Source organism: Triticum urartu, chromosome 2 (genome assembly GCF_003073215.2).
Source record: "Triticum urartu cultivar G1812 chromosome 2, Tu2.1, whole genome shotgun sequence".
NCBI lineage: Eukaryota > Viridiplantae > Streptophyta > Magnoliopsida > Poales > Poaceae > Triticum > Triticum urartu.
The window spans coordinates 679,796,808-679,810,555 of NC_053023.1; positions in this window are offsets into that span (position 1 = coordinate 679,796,808).

Consider the following 13,748-nt stretch of genomic DNA (forward strand, 5'->3'; position numbering starts at 1 on the left):
ACGGTACAAGATGTTGATGCTGCTCCCGCCGTCTATCAGCACGCGGGAGAAGCGGGCAGCGCGTCTGTCCGTCGCGAGGGTGGCTTCCAGGACCAATGCATAAGAGCCGGGAGACGGCATCACCTCTGGGTGGTCGGCCCGGCTCCAGCTGATAGGTTTTTCTGACCAATGCATGTGTCCGGCGGGGTTGGCAGCGACCACGCTGACTTCCTGGTGCTCTTGGCGTTTGCCGCGCCGGTCTTCGAGCTGGCTTGTAAAGACGATGTAGGTTGCTTGCTCGTCGGGGAATTTGTCATGCACGGCTCCGACTGCGGGCCGAGCGGCCGGAGGCGGCGGGCCGGCAGGCGGAGGCGGCGCGAGCCCCTCGCCTTTAGAGATTCGGGTGAGCCAATGGAACTTCCGGGTTGTGTGGTTGGACGGCTTCGCGCCGCTATGGAATTTGCACGGGGCGTCGAGAGTTTGCTCATAGGAGAAAGCCGGCTGCCAAGCCGGCCGGCCGCCCTTGGGCTTCTTGGGCGCGGGTCGCCCTTCAGGCAGCGCGTCTTCGACCGTGGCCACCTGCCGACTGGCGGGAGGCGGCGCAGGGCCCTTGCGCTTGTGGTCGTTCGGGTGTGGGCGTCGGCCGGAATCCCCTGCCGGCGTCTTGGGCGCCGGGTTGAGTACTTTCCCGGACGCGTCTACCCGGAGCTCGGTCTTCATCGAAGAGTCGGCGGTGGCGTATTTGTCTGCTATGTCCAGAAGCTCGTCGAGGGTAGTCGGCTCGTCGCAAAGGAGCTTGTGCTTGAGGAGGGTACCTTCTCGGCACCCGGCAGTGAAGTATTCGATGGCTTGCACCTCGTGCACCCCCTCGCAAGAATTGCGGAGGTCGGCCCAACGCGTGAGGTGGTCACGAGTGGACTCGGCTGGGCCCTGTACACACAGGGAGAGCTTCCTGGGCTTGGGAGCCCGCTTGTAGGTGCTGGTGAAGTTGCGGATGAAAGCTTCGGTGAAATCTAGCCAGCTGTTGATGCTGAGAGGCTTGAGGCTGTTGAGCCAGGTCCGCGTCGTGCCTTGCAGCATCAGGGGCACGTACTTCACGGCAACGTGTCGGTTGCCGCTAGCTATGCTGACCGCTGTGGAGTAGTCGATCAACCAATCTTCCGGCTTCACGGAGCCGTTGTACTTGGGCGTGTCTCTTGGGAGCGAGAACCCTTTGGGGAAAGTCTCGTCGCGGATGCGGGGGCCGAAACAAGGCGGGCCGATATCGTCTTCTTCTTCCAGCGCCAGGGATCGCGCCAGGCGATCGATCCGATGGCGGGCGTCGTTCTCGCCGACTCCTTCGCGGCGACCTAGTCGGCCACTGAGAGTCGGGTGCGCCACTGGCGGCGGGGTGGGATATCTCTCTCCACGGGGTCGAGGCAGAGGCGGGTTGCCCCGCCATTCCATGGCTCGAGGATGGCCATCTGCATCTCGCTCGATGAAGATTCGGGTCCGGCTTCGGCTGGCCGCCGGCTCTTTGTCGCACCGCGCGCGGGCGTTGCTCGTAGTCGGTGTCCGGGACGTCGCGCCGTGATCTCGGCGCGGGGGAGGGCTTCCCGCGCGGGCGTCGGCTTGGTGCCGCCGTGCGGCCGCGTCAATCATTTGCTGGATTCCCCGGGTCATGTGGGGGAGTTCTTCGGCCTCCAAGCCATCCAACTCGTCCACGGCCGCCTTGGCGGCACGCAAGTTCTCGAGCGGAGTGGCATAGACCGGGTGGTCGACTCCCAGCGTGTCGGCGATGACGGCGCCGCGTTGCTTGACAACGCCGGCCTGGCTTGGCCCGCCCGGGGCCGGCGTGCCGAAGGCGGCGCGGTCAGCTTCGCGCTGGTAGGCCTCAGTGAGGCGTCTCACGGAAGCCAGCCTCCGGCCCTCGGCGAGGAGGGCGAGGCGGCGCGCCTCCAGTGCTTCGTCGTCAGCATCAGCCGGGAGGGGGATGGACAAGTCGTGGGCCGCCGCGTGCGGGGCGTCGTGGGCGCTCTTGTCGGTCGGGCCGCCGTGGCCGATGACCATCACTTCGGTGGTGACAGTATTGCGGCCGTCGGTCCGAGGAAGCGGGTCGTTGTAGATCTCGACGTTGGTGGGGAAGGTGTCGAAGGAGGCCGTGTCGGAGTCGACAGGCATCGGGTCGGTGGAGCCAACCGACTCCAGATCCACAACGGGCTCGCTGGAGACATGGAGCTGGCCGAGGAGGTTGGCGAGGTGGTCGGTGCCCGCATCGGAGGCGAGCTCGTCGGAGATGAGGGTTTCGTCGAGGAGATCGGCGAGGCTGCTCGCCGCGGAGATGCTGGTGACGCCTTGCAGCGCGTCGTGGCAAGCGCCATCGGGCATGCCGGGCTGGCTACGCTCGCTGGGGAGGAAGAGGGTTCCCGTCCAGAACAGGTCTCCGGACGATGGTGCACCTGGCCCCACGGTGGGCGCCAAATGTCGGGTGGTAGGTGCGACATATGCCAACGGGTGGCTTATCATTGTGGGAGCCAGTAAGACGTGCCGGTGCCTGGAAACGGGATGAGGCGAAGACATGCACGCCGGCGAATCTTACCCAGCTTCGGGGCTCTCCGTGGAGATAACACCCCTACTGCTGCTCTCCGGGGTCTCCGCATGATCACTAGATGGACAAGTAGCTACACAATGCTCCTTGAGCTGTTCGGTGGGAGGAGGAAGAAGGGCACGGCTAGCTTGCTTCTTCTCCTTGTGTGGTGTCTAAAACTAGCTGGGGGTCCAACCCTTTGCATGGGTGCCCCGGGGGGTTTATATAGGCCTACCCCCCGGGGGTACAATGGTAATCCGTCTGGGCACGGGGCCCAGCCATCTGTGACTGCGCTCGCCGGCTTCTGCGCCGGCCGCTGGGGCCCGCCGACTGGTGGGTCCCGCCGGCTGCCGGCTCCTCGGTCGACAGGCAGGCCCCACTGTCCAGGACCTGGTCGGCAGCTGGCTACTGTTGCTCCATCTTGGTGACGTGGGCTTCGTCGTGGTAGGCGTGGCTACAATACCGCCGCCCGGTGGGCGATTACTGTAGCCTCACCACGTCTTGTCTCCTTAATGGGCCGTCTCCTTCAAGGAAGATGGCAAGCCGGCTGCAGGGAGCCGGCTCTCTCTTGGGCCGACTGGGGGAGGTGTGGCCGCCTTCGGGTGTCTCTCTGCCCGAAGGGACCCACCGCCCGTGGTCCGCGCTGGTAGTCCGTCGTGGATGGCGTCAGGGTCGACATGGCAACAGTGTTGCGCCGGGCGGGTCATGGTCACCCGTACGGTGCACTGTGCCGATCGTGCTCCGGGATTTGGGGGTGGCAGGCTTTACTGTAGCCACGCCCCGTCACATCGCCGCTAGGTGGATGCGAACTTTGGGGGTACGGTCTCGACTGCTTCAAGGGAGCCGGCTTCTTGGAGTCGACCTTCTCGCGGCCGGCTTCTCGAAGTCGGCCCTCCCGCGGCTTTCTTCGCGAGGGCTAAAGTCGGGCCGCCTTCCGAAAGCCGGCCTGGATGACAGCCAGCAAGGGGAAGGCGGCCCCACGTCTTGGATTCTTGAGAGCCGGACGGGCTCGTAATTTTTTCAGAAGGGCCAGGGGTATCCGGCTAGGCTACCCATGGCTATTTACTCTGACACCTCCTGATGTCTACTACGCAACCTTCTTATTGTAGACGTTGTTGGGCCTCCAAGTGCAGAGGTTTGTAGGACAGTAGCAAATTTCCCTCAAGTGGATGACCTAAGGTTTATCAATATGTGGGAGGCGTAGGATGAAGACGGTCTCTCTCAAGAAACCCTGCAACCAAACAACAAAGAGTCTCTTGTGTCCCCAAAACACCCAATACAATGGTAAATTGTATAGGTGCACTAGTTCGGCGAAGAGATGGTGACACAAGTGCAATATGGATGGTAGATATGGGTTTTTGTAAATTGAAAATATAAAAACAGCAAGGTAGCAAGTGATAAAAGTGAGCGTAAATGGTATTGCAATGCTAGGAAACAAGGCCTAGGGTTCATACTTTCACTAGTGCAAGTTCTCTCAACAATAATAACATAATTGGATCATATAACTATCCCTCAACATGCAACAAAGAGTCACTCCAAAGTCACTAATAGCGGAGAACAAACGAAGAGATTATGGTAGGGTACGAAACCACCTCAAAGTTATTCTTTCCAATCAATCCGTTGGTCTATTCCTATAAGTGTCACAAACAGCCCTAGAATTCGTACTAGAATAACACCTTAAGATACAAATCAACCAAAACCCTAATGTCACCTAGATACTCCAATGTCACCTCAAGTATCCGTGGGTATGATTATACGATATGCATCACACAATCTCAAATTCCTCTATTCAATCCAACACCAAGAACCTCAAAGAGTGCCCAAAGTTTCTACCGGAGAATCACAACGAAAACGTGTGCCAACCCCTATGCATAGGTTCATGGGAGGAACCCACAAGTTGATCACCAAAACATACATCAAGTGAATCACGTGATATCCCATTGTCACCACAGATACGCACGGCAAGAGATACATCAAGTGTTCTCAAATATTTAAAGACTCAATCCGATAAGATAACTTCAAAGGGAAAACTCAATCCATTACAAGAGAGTAGAGGGGGAGGAGAAACATAAGATCCAACTATAATAGCAAAGCTTGTGATACATCAAGATCGTGCCAAATCAAGAACACGAGAGAGAGAGAGATCAAACACATAGCTACTGGTACATACCCTCGGCCCCGAGGGTGAACTACTCCCTCCTCGTCATGGAGAGCACCGGGATGATGAAGATGGCCACCGGTGAGGGTTCCCCCCTCCGGCACGGTGCCGGAACAGGGTCTCGATTGGGTTTTGGTGGCTACAGAGGCTTGCGGCGGCGGAACTCCCGATCTAATCTCCATTTTGGAAGTTTTTGGGTACGTAGGTATATATGGGTGAAGGAAGTACGTCGGTGGAGCTTCGGGGGCCCCACGAGGCAGGGGGGCGCGCCCTAGGGGGGTGGGCGCGCCCCCCACCCTCGTGAGCACCTCCCTTAGCTCCTGACGTGGGGTCCAAGTCCATCCGGTAGCTTTCCTTCCAAAAATAACTTCTCCGGTTGATTTCGTTCCGTTTCGACTCCATTTGATATTCCTTTTCTTCGAAACAATGAAATAGGCAAAAAAACAGCAAATTTGAGCTGGGCCTCCAGTTAATTGGTTAGTACCAAAAATAAAATAAAGGTGGATAATAAAGCCCAATATTTTTCAAAACAGTAGATAATATAGCATGGAGCAAAAAAAATTATAGATACGTTGGAGACGTATCAAGCATCCCCAAGCTTAATTCCTGCTCGTCCTCGAGTAGGTAAATGATAAAAAAGAATTTTTGATGCGGAGTGCTACTTGGCATAATTTCAATGTAATTCTTCTTAATTGCGGTATGAATATTCAGATCCGAGAGATTCAAGACAAAGTTCATATTGACATAAAAATAATAATACTTCAAGCATACTAACAAAGCAATCATGTCTTCTCAAAATAACATGGCCAAAGAAAGTTATCCCTACAAAATCATATAGTCTAGCTATGCTCTATCTTCACCACACAAGGTATTTAAATCATGCACAACCCCGATGACAAACCAAGTAATTGTTTCATACTTTAACATTTCCAAAACTTTTTCGATCTTCACGCAATACATGAGCGTGAGCCATGGTTATAGCACTATATGTGGAATAGAATGGTGGTGTGGAGAAGACAAAAAGAGGGGAAGATAGTCTCACATCTACTAGGCGTATCAACGGGCTATGGAGATGCCCATCAATAGATATCAATGTGAATGAGTAGGGATTGCCATGCAACGGATGCACTAGAGCTATAAGTATATGAAATCTCAACAAAAGAAACTAAGTGGGTGTGCATCCAACTCGCTTGCTCACGAAGACCTTGGGCAATTTGAGGAAGCCCATCATTGGAATATACAAGCCAAGTTCTATAATAAAAAAATTCCCACTAGTATATGAAAGTGACAACATAGGAGACTCTCTATCATAAAGATCATGGTGCTACTTTGAAGCACAAGTGTGGCAAAAGGATAGTAGCATTGCCCCTTCTCTCTTTTTCTCTCATTTTTTTTATTTTTTTTTGTTTGGGCCTTTTCTCCTTCTTTTTTTATGGCCTCTTTTTTTCCTCTTTTTTTCGTCCGGAGTCTCATCCCGACTTGTGGGGGAATCACAGTCTCCATCATCCTTTCCTCACTTGGGACAATGCTCTAAAAATGATGACCATCACACTTTTATTTTTCTTACAACTCAACAATTACAACTCGATACTTAGAACAATATATGACTCTATATGAATGCCTCCGGCGGTGTACCGGGATATGCAATGAATCAAGAGTGACATGTATGAAATAATTATGAACGGTGGCTTTGCCACAAATACGATGTCAACTACGTGATCATGCTAAGAAATATGACAATGATGGAGCGTGTCATAATAAATGGAACGGTGGAAAGTTGCATGGCAATATATCTCAGAATGGCTATGGAAATGCCATGATAGCTAGGTATGGTGGCTGTTTTGAGGAAGGTATAAGGAGGTTTATGTGTGAAAGAGCGTATCATATCACGGGGTTTGGATGCACTGGCGAAGTTTGCACCAACTCTCAATGTGAGAAAGGGCAATGCACGGTACCGAAGAGGCTAGCAATGATGGAAGGGTGAGAGTGCGTATAATCCATGGACTCAGCATTAGTCATGAAGAAAGTACTAACATTGAATAAAGTACCACGATCTGAAATTCTTAAATGTTAGAGAGTCTTCACATGGTTGCATAATTATCCGACTACTCATTGATCTTCACTTATATCTTTCGGAGTAGTTTGTCGTTTGCTCTAGTGCTTCACTTATATCTTTTAGAGCACGTTGGTGGTTTTATTTTGAAGAAACTATTGATCTCTCATGCTTCACTTAGATTAATTTGAGAGTCTTAAATAGCATGGTAACTTTCTTAATAATAATAATATGCTTGGTATTCAAGATTTCTAAAACTTTCTTTTGAGTGCGTTGAATACGAAGAAAAGTTTGATGCTTGATAATTGTTTTGAGATATGGAGGTGATAATATCAAAGTCGTCTAGTAGAGTAATTGTGAATTTGAGAAGTGCTTGTGTTGAAGTTAGCAAGTCCCGTAGCATGCACGTATGGTAAATGTTATGTAACAAATTTGAAACATGAGGTGTTATTTGATTGTCCTCCTTATGAGTGGCGGTCGGCGACGAGCGATGGTCTTTTCCTACTAATCTATCCCCCTAGGAGCATGCGCATAATTCTTTGGTTTTTGATGACTTGTAGATTTTTGCAATAAGTATATGAGTTCTTCATGACTAATGTTGAGTCCATGGATTATACGCACTCTCACCCTTCCATCATTGCTAGCCTCTTCGGTACCGTGCATTGCCCTTTCTCACATTGAGAGTTGGTGCAAACTTCGCCAGTGCATCCAAACCCCGTGATATGATACGCTCTTTCACACATAAACCTCCTTATATCTTCCTCAAAACAGCCACCATACCTACCTATTATGGCATTCCCATAGCCATTCCGAGATATATTGCCATGCAACTTTCCACCGTTCCATTTACCATGACACATTCATCATTGTCATATTGCTAGCATGATCATGTAGTTGACATAGTATTCGTGGCAAAGCCACCGTTCATAATTCTTTCATACATGTCACTCTTGATTCATTGCATATCCCGGTACACCGCCGGAGGCATTCATATAGAGTCATACTTTGTTCTAGCATCGAGTTGTAATCATTGAGTTGTAAATAAATAAAAGTGTGATGATCATCATTTTCTAGAGCATTGTCCCAAGTGAGGTAAAAAAAGAGGAAGGCCATAAAAAAGAAAAGGCCCAAAAAAAGGGAAAGGCCGTAAAAAAGAGAAGGCCCAAAAAAATGAGAGAAAAAGAGAGAAGATACAATGTTACTATCCTTTTACCACACTTGTGCTTCAAAGTAGCACCATAATCTTCATAATAGAGAGTCTCTTGTTTTGTCACTTTCATATACTAGTGGGAACTTTTCATTATAGAACTTGGCTTGTATATTCCAACGATGGGCCTCCTCAAGTGCCCCAGGTCTTCGTGAGCAAGCAAGTTGGATGCACACCCACTTAGTTTCTTTTGTTGAGCTTTCATACATTTATATCTCTAGTGTATCCGTTGCATGGCAATCCCTACTCCTTGCATTAACATCAATCGATGGGCATCTCCATAGCCATGGATTATCCTCATTGATGTGAGACTTTCTCCTTTTTTTGTCTTCTCCACATAACCCCCATCATCATATTCTATTCCACCCATAGTGCTATATCCATGGCTCACGCTCATGTATTGCGTGAAGGTTTATGAGTTTGAGATTATTAAAGTATGAAACAATTGCTTGGCTTGTCATCGGGGTTGTGCATGATGAGAGCATTCTTGTGTGATGAAAATGGAGCATGACAAAACTATATGATTTTGTAGGGATGAACTTTCTTTGGCCATGTTATTTTGAGAAGACATAATTGCTTAGTTAGTATGCTTGAAGTATTATTATTTTTATGTCAATATAAGCTTTTGTCTTGAATCTTTCAGATCTGAATATTCATACCACAATTAAGAAGAATTACATTGAAATTATGCCAAGTAGCATTCCACATGAAAAATTCTGTTTTTATCATTTACCTACTCGAGGACGAGCAGGAATTAAGCTTGGGGATGCTGATACGTCTCCAATGTATCTAAATTTTTGATCGTTCCATGCTATTATATTATATGTTTTGGATGTTTATGGGCTTTATTAAAAACTTTTATATTATTTTTGGGACTAACCTATTAACCGGAGGCCCAGCCCAGAATTGCTGTTGTTTTGCCTATTTCAGTGTTTCGAAGAAAAGGAATATCAAACAGAGTCGAAACAGAACAAAATCAACTGGAGAAGTTATTTTTGGAAGGAAAGCTACCAGATGGACTTGGACCCCACGTCAGGAGATAAGGGAGGTGCTCACGAGGGAGGGGGCGCCCCCCCCTATGGCGCGCCCCCCTACCTCGGGCCCCCCCTTCGCTCCACCGACGTACTTCCTGCACCCATATATACTCACGTACCCTAAAACTTCCAGAACGGAGAATAGATCGGGAGTTCCGCCGCCGCAAGCCTCTGTAGCCACCAAAAGTTAATCGGGACCCTGTTCCGGCACCCTGCCGGAGGGGGGAACCCTCACCAGTGGCCATCTTCATCATCGCGGCGCTCTCCATGACGAGGAGGGAGTAGTTCACCCTCGGGGCTGAGGGTATGTACCAGTAGCTATGTTTGATCTCTCTCTCTCTCTCTCGTGTTCTTGATTTGGCACGATCTTGATGTATCGCGAGCTTTGCTATTATAGTTGGATCTTATGTTTCTTCTCCCCCTCTACTCTCTTGTAATGGATTGAGTTTTCCCCTTGAAGTTATCTTATCGGATTGAGTCTTTAAAGATTTGAGAACACTTGATGTATGTCCTGTCGTGCGTATCTGTGGTGACAATGGGATATCACATGATTCACTTGATGTATGTTTTGGTGATCAACTTACGGGTTCCGCCCATGAACCTATGCATAGGGGTTGGCACACGTTTTCGTCGTGATTCTCCGGTAGAAACTTTGGGGCACTCTTTGAGGTTCTATGTGTTGGTTGAATAGATGAATCTGAGATTGTGTGATGCATATCGTATAATCATACCCACGGATACTTGAGGTGACATTGGAGTATCTAGGTGACGTTAGGGTTTTGGTTGATTTGTGTCTTAAGGTGTTATTCTAGTACGAACTCTAGGGCTGTTTGTGACACTTATAGGAATAGCCCAACGGATTGATTGGAAAGAATAACTTTGAGGTGGTTTCGTACCCTACCATAATCTCTTCATTTGTTCTCCGCTATTAGTGACTTTGGAGTGACTCTTTGTTGCATGTTGAGGGATAGTTATATGATCCAATTATGTTATTATTGTTGAGAGAACTTGCACTAGTGAAAGTATGAACCCTAGGCCTTGTTTCCTAGCATTGCAATACCGTTTACGCTCACTTTTATTACTTGTTACCTTGCTGTTTTTATATTTTCAGATCACAAAAACCTATATCTACCATCCATATTGCACTTGTATCACCATCTCTTCGCCGAACTAGTGCACCTATACAATTTACCATTGTATTGGGTGTGTTGGGGACACAAGAGACTCTTTGTTATTTGGTTGCAGGGTTGTTTGAGAGAGACCATCTTCATCCTACGCCTCCCACGGATTGATAAACCTTAGGTCATCCACTTGAGGGAAATTTGCTACTGTCCTACAAACCTCTGCACTTGGAGGCCCAACAACGTCTACAAGAAGAAGGTTGCGTAGTAGACATCAGTTATTATTTTGAACCGTTTTTCGGCCTCCCGCTACACATCTCGAGATGCGGTTTTATCGGCACGTCTTGTCGAAGCAGAGATCGTGTCCCCTTATTGCGGGATTCTCATCATACGGGCATGGGTAAACCAACCGTCCCGTTAGCACGAGTCCTTAGGAATAGGCAAGTTTTAAGGCCCACGAGGAGGCATTCGATATTCATCGCCTTTATAAAGCAGTACAAATCCGTCTTTCTCCCCCCAGGCCTTATTCTTCCTCAAGCTCCAGCGCCCAGGATTCGACTTCTTCCATTGCCCCAAGCCTTCTAACCATGTCCGGATCCAGCTCCCAAGGTAGATGGACGGCCTCCACGGTCACCGAGGAAGATATCATGAAACTCCGGGAGGCGAGGTACCTGACCGCGGAGATCCCCCATCGGCTCCCTGCTAAGGGGAAGATTATCCCTATGCCAAAATCCGGCGAGAGAGTTGTGTTCATCTCTCACTTCCTCCGTGGGCTGGGGTTTGCACTTCACCCCTTCATTCGCGGCCTCATGTTTTATAACGGGCTAGATTTTCACGATCTAGCTCTGGACTCTTTTCTTCACATTTCGGCGTTCATTGTTGTGTGCGAGGCCTTTCTCCGAATACCCCCACACTTCGGCCTATGGCTCAAGACTTTCAACGTGACTCCAAAGGTACGAAGGGATGTGGAAATTGTTCTTTAAGTCGCGAGAGCAGTGGCCGGACACATCTGAAGACATCGGGCTTGACCGCGATCATCCGGATACCTCGGTAAGTACTCAACTCTTAGTCGATTATCTCGTAACAATATACTGAGAAACTTATCTTCGGCTAGGGCTGGATAAAGAAGGCATAACGAATCAGATATTCGGCTCCACTTCCCAAAGACTCAGTTGATCCTGTGTTAACAAGGATGCTGGCTGCGGCGCCGTATCAAGTGCCCTGCAAAGAGGACCAGAGAGAGAGCAAGGAGGGCGGAGGTGACCTCCACCCTATAGGTATATTGGACGCTATGTCCGGGGAGATTGAGGCTCCCTTGGCTGAAGATAAAGGGGGAGAAGAAGACAACAACCCTTCTTCCCACAGGACGAAAAGGACCGCCTCCGAAGACTTGGAGGTGGAGGCACCCAAAAGGGGGAAAATATCCCTACCAGACAGTTCAGAGTCAGAAGCCGATGTCTCCGCGAAGCACCTGCACAAGCCTCCTACGGGATCGTAAGTGAACGAGGATACTCTAGGCATGTTCCGTTCTTTCAAGTTACAAGGGTAACATTTGAACTATATATTTGCGGTTCGGCCCGCTACCCGTCTCCACAATCCTCCTCGTCCGGGGACCTGTCTCTAGGGATGATGGAATGCGAAACGCCTCCGCTAGCTTCCTCGCCTCTTAAGGTGGATGATCTCGAGGTGTCATCCCGGAGAATCTCTCCTGATCATCAAGTGGTGCGGGAGAGAACGAAGACGGTATCCGAGGATGATACTGCAATCGCCGAGGGTCCGGGGGGCACAGCCCCTGCGGGGACCGAAAACAAGGGCCCCGAACAATCCGGCGTACCACCGGAGATGACTCTAGGGTCGAGTGGGCGTATCCCTTTAAAGGGAGTCAGCACTTCGGCAGCGGCCCCCAGGGATCTGGAGGTGCCGAACACTTTAATGGATACATTACAAGGTGTGTCCATCTCAGAGGAACATCGTACCTTAATGGGTACGGTAGCCAGGAAAATACTGTCCACGAGAAGCGGACTGAATGAAGCCTTGATAGGTATACTGAGAAGTTTCGAGGTATGTTGTACTTGAACCGTTCTATGTATGCAAAAATGTATGCCAAAATGTATGCAAAATGCGCCTATGTATTGATAGTAGCCCCTGAGACTTTGGTCGGCTTCCACAGGGAGGAGATCAGAGGATCAAAAAGGATATGCTCGGGAAGTAACATAGTTATTTTTGAAAAGAGGCTGTTATGTCAATGGCGACTGCCCCAGCTGTGGAAGTTGAAGATCTAAAGCATAAACTTGATTTAGCTAATGAGGACGTCGCTTTTATTAACAGGCGGCTCGACGAGGCGCAAGGTATGTGTTGGGACAGTCAGCTTATGCATGTATAATAATATGGGCATAAAGCTAATAATTATATACTTGGACATGCATAACTGTAGATGGTGCTGCCGCGGTTGAGAACCTGCGGGTTGAACTCGCCCGAGCCAAGGAGCACGCCAGAGTGAGCAATGCGGCTGCCGAGAAGGCAGCTGCTGAGTTAAAGGCCGAACAGGCCGCTCGGCGCCAGTGCGAGGAGAGGATATCTACCATGGTGGAAGAGTTAGAGAATACCGCAGACCAATGCAAATCAGTTGAAAAGGAGAACAAAGCCAAGGCCTCCAAACTTGACAAGGCCTTGCAAGAGGCGCGAGAGGCATGGTCCAAATCCAGAGCGGCTCGGGAAGAGATCCGGCAAGCTGGAGAGATAGTGGCTGGTACACCTTTTCTATTACAGAATAAGTTCAGTGACCCGAAGTATGCTCTACTTAATCAATTGTGGAGTTCTCCAGACGCGTTCTTGGACCTGCCGAAGAGTGTCTCTAATGAGGCGCAGTTTTTCCAAGCACAAGAAGGACGTGCAATGGAGAAGCTCTTTTGGTCACAATTTGGCACGTCAAAGCGTCCGTCATTGCTGAACGAGCAGATGGCCCAGTGGGCTGAGCTTCACCGGATGTCCATGTCTGCCCTGAAGGTTGTCATGGTCCGACTGTGGCCATCTGAGCCTATTCCGAATACTTATTTCGGTTTGGTTCAGTGACTTGCTAACGCGGTGCCATGCATCGACGCCGTTAAGCGGTCGTCGTGTATTGAAGGTGCACGGATGGCCTTTGCCCGTGTGAAAACATACTGGGCAAGGATGAAGGCTACCGATGTTGCAGCACAGAGTCCACCCGAGGGTAAGGACCACCACAAGCCGGAGTATTACTTTGATGATGTCCTGGAAGGCGCTCGCTTGATCGAGGGTCAATGCTCGAAGAGTATTATGTTTGAGTGAATGTACCGAAATTGTAAGAATAATGTTATGATACATTAAGGCTGTGATATATTTATACCTTGCCTGAAATTTTATTGCCTCCTGTGCGGCTGTTTTTATAATCTGAAAGTTTGCCAGTCGTCGGCTTCAGCCCCCACATAAGGCGGGGGTGTTCGGAATAGCATCTGACTACACTTGATCCAACGTCTTGGTCCGTGAAGGAGGTGTTAGTGCGGTGAACTAGGCAATCGGACTATGGGGCTTTAACACCTTCACTTAGCCATAGGAGTTTGGCAGCGGGTCTACGACATAGCCCCTGGTATGTACGCGGTTGTCCGAATA